Here is a 4,346-nt window from a genome sequence, read left to right as displayed (position 1 = left end):
ATATATATATATATATATATATATATGTATATATATATATATAATATTATTTTTTGTATGTATATAATTAAACTAATTGTTACTTTTGTTAAATAAAGAAAAATAAAAAGATATCAGATATTTCTAAAGATTTATTAATGATTAATTGGAATAACAACTTTAATATTGTGAATTATGATCACAAATATCTATATGAATAATATCTATAGTTTCAAATGTCTATAATCTATACAAATATCTATTAATTATAAATATTTGTACAAAATTTAGCTATTAGCCAATTCGTTCATATAATATTGTTTTTTATATAGTTATTTATATAGGTTTTTATATAGTTTATTTAGTTGTATTATTATTGATTAATTCCATTTAACAAATTCTTTATAAATTTTATATATGTATATCGATATTTATTATATTTAATGTAATTATATAATTTATTATTATTATTATTATTATTATTATTATTATTATTATATAAATATATATTACATCTATCGATTATTTTCTATATTTACTGAACTCGTTAATTATATACAGTTTTCATTTTTTTCTCGTTTTTTCTTCAAAAAAAAGAAAAGTTTTCCAATAAAGACAATAAAGACAATCGTGCAAAAAATTCAGCTAAAAAGAATAATAGACCTCACATATATCTATTTATTTTACTATATATAATACTATAAATATTATTTTTTCTAATAAAATAATGAGTTGGTAAGGTAAAATAAAATTTATTTATAGTTAAACATTTTTATATAATAATATCACATTTGTGCAATCTCAACTTTTGAGTTATCCTTTCTTACTGCAATTATTAAATCGACTTTAACGTGTAACGAGAGTCTTAGATCATATTAAAAGGCCGTATAGTTATATTTATAGATCAATATTATATTATAAAATTATATATAATATTATGTATGTGCAATTTTTTATACATTTCTCTGAATTTAATTTCTTCTAAACCAACAATGCGAAAATTATCCTTTTAATTATTTTTTATGTTTTCTCATTTTGATATTTTCTTATTGCTTGTTTTCTGTTGTCTGTGCTTCTCATTGCTATTTTCTGCCGTTAGAGCAGATGTTTACATGATGCTATCCAGATTCTAGATGTGGACAGTCAACACAAGATCATACTATCACACGACTATTATAGTCACGACATGCAATTTTAGGTCTTGAAACTTTATTGGCATTTTACAAGCACAATGTAGTATACTCGTTGCCAGCTAAACATCATAAGTATGACACATGCACTGCACGTGCATGCATTATACTGACATCATGCAAATATTTTGCTATTGGATATATCTTGGATTTATAATAATAATAATAATATCGGTTTTTAATAATATCTCGTCGGTGTTTATTACTCACACTCGGTGTATTCTTCCTTTAAAAAGCTAGTGGCACACGATGCTTGTTTTCAATATAAATATATTGATGGCAGAATTTAATCCAACTATCAAATCAGCAAGAAAACAAGCATCGTGTACCATCGGCTTTAGCTCTTTTGAAAAAAACCGATGCGCAGCGATACAGGCAGATTTCGTACAGGAATGTAGCGAGATGCAACGTAACGTAAGCGAAGATGCACGCACTCGCGCAAGCGCTCGCCGCTCCACACGACCGAACGTCAGCTCACTTCACGTCGTTCGAATTTGACATTTTGACCGTCAGCCGCGTACTTCAGTCGGAACCGAGCGCGTAACCCAAGTTTTGTGGATTCGTCACGGCGCGTGAAGTGTGTTACTACTTGCGGCTGCGTCGTTCGATTATCGGCCGAATAAATAGCGATTCGTCGTGTTCCGTGTACATCACAGCTGCTAACTAGGGCACGACGAGTAAAGGAGCCCGTGTGTGATACGAGGTAAATACACATCCGCATCGCAATATTCGGGAAACGGCGATTATCGATTGCAAGACTATTTCCAGAAAGGACGACGGATGACGCATCGACTTGATGTATTTACCTTCCACTTCATGCGACTCTCGTGTTCTTTTCGGCCTCGTGCTCAGCGAGTTCGCGCGAGCCTTCTCTTATTTCGCGACATTGCATATGGTCGAGAAGGAAACATCGACCTATAACCGGGCATTATAATCATGATTACCACGGCTTGATAATGACGACCTTGCCGTTGTAAGAAATCGATTTGGATGGACGGCTTGGATAGCGCCGCGCGTCATAGATTCGAAACGTTTGAATCTTCCGATTCCTCGATAGTCATTTTTATTCAATAATCGTCATGTCTACCTTATTGGATATTGGCGATGTGAATGTATCGCGCTGTGACAATTATATATATTATATATATATGTGTATGTATGTACTTATACTCTCGCGACTCACTTTCCACGAATATATATTACTTATCTGTTTGTGCGCGCGCGCACGTAGGCGTAAATTTTTTCAGGAAACTAAATAAATCATTATTTAAAGATATGATTACATGACAAGAGACAAGTATCGCGTGTTATCGCGCAACAGTATTACTTTACTCCTAATTGTAGTGACGAAGAAAGAAAAGTTACGCCCTATTAACGTATTTGGTAATTTATACATTTTATTTCGCTTCGCGATTAATATTGCGTTTTCGTGAGTAACTGTGTGACAACTTTGCACACATCATCGTGTCGTAAACATTAATAAGCTCTTGGGTCCGATTAATAATGAATTCTATCTTTCACGTTACACTCAGTACATATTAAAGGCTGCTTTATATAAAATAAGATTCAATACATCAACATTATTTTAGTTTTAAACGAGACTTGAACATGTATCTGTCACTATCTTTTTAAATAAAGATAAACACATATTTAAGACAAACACTCGCTTAAAGTCAAAATAACGTTGGTACAATCAGCTAAATGTAATGGTAAGATATAATTAACTCTAATAATGAAATAATATATGTGTATTCTATTAAATAATGTAACAGTGTCATTTTTGAGTATTTAAAATATTCTCATATTTTTATATACCTAACTTTAACCAATTTCTTGTATAACAGCTTTTAATATACACTAATCTAATGGAAGTAACTGAATTCGCTATAATCTCGATATAATTTATTTTTACTCTTTATCTTTTTCTAATTCTAAGTATTAGAAAACATAAGCAATTAAACCGAGATTAAAGTTAATCTTAGATTTCTTTTTAATTAAACATCTTGTACGAACTTCTTGCATGAACTTCTCTATATTTTCTCTTTTTTTTTTTCAAAAAAAGAGAAAAGATGAACTGATGCAAGAAGTTCAACTAAAAAGAGCAGGCCTGCTAAAGCATGTTTGGATTCCCATCTGAGTGCTTCTCGGATATCATGTCCTTATTGTATTTACTCTTAAATAAGAATGACATGATATTCGAAGAGCACCCAGGTAAGAATCAGAATTCGTAGAAGACTTTGCTTACTACGAAGTGCAACGTTCAAAGCGATAAATATTACTTATCAAGTTTTGTATCGTGTGTATAAATCCTTTTTCTTTTATAAACAGATAATATGATATGACAATAAGTATGTTAATATTCATATACATTAACTAACTATGCATATAATTGGGATAATTTATTTAATGTGCCTTCGTATTCACTTACTAATATATTACTCTGCAGTCCGGTGCAAGACATAACATGCTTAAAATACATTAGCTAATTTTTCTTGTTTAACGATTGTTAATAATTATGAGTTAATAGAATTCACATCATATATCATTCTTTATCTCTCTTCTCTCTCGGTAAGAGAAGGTATAAAATTAATTATTTGAAGATATTATTATATAATATATAAATAAAACTGCAAGCTAACAACTAATCTAGATTTATCACCACATGAAATGAAATTCATTATGTATGAGTCACAAGTTTTACATTTAGTAAGATATTTAGTATTACAGTTTTTTAGGTGTTTGTCCACGGCTCTTTAAGCAAAAGTTTGGAACATTTTGCTTTTATATTTTTCTAAGAGCACTTTATAATAAAAGAACAAAGAAGATAATTAATAAATTTGTACGATACAAGATTTAAGTATGTGTGCGAATTCTAATGATAGTCAGAAATGACTGTATAAGATTAACTTTTAATGAAATTGTAATATTTATTATTTTTGTTATTTTTATAGTAGTGATTTATTTATATCTATTTTAATAAATGATAGTTTAATACAAAATATATAATGTTAACGTAACAAGTACAAGATAAATTTATTTCAATAATTCTATATACATTTTATGTACATTTTTAAGGTTGCCGATACACATTTGTTCGGAGTTCTGATATTGTTTTTTTCCTCAAAGGAGGCCTAGTTATAATAACAGGTTCTTTTTCAGCTAAAACAAAACCAAAAG

Source organism: Atta cephalotes, assembly GCF_000143395.1.
Source record: "Atta cephalotes unplaced genomic scaffold scaffold00002, whole genome shotgun sequence".
NCBI classification, from domain to species: Eukaryota; Metazoa; Arthropoda; class Insecta; order Hymenoptera; family Formicidae; genus Atta; species Atta cephalotes.
The sequence above is the reverse complement of the archived record's forward strand: the minus strand, read 5'-3'. Positions refer to the sequence as shown.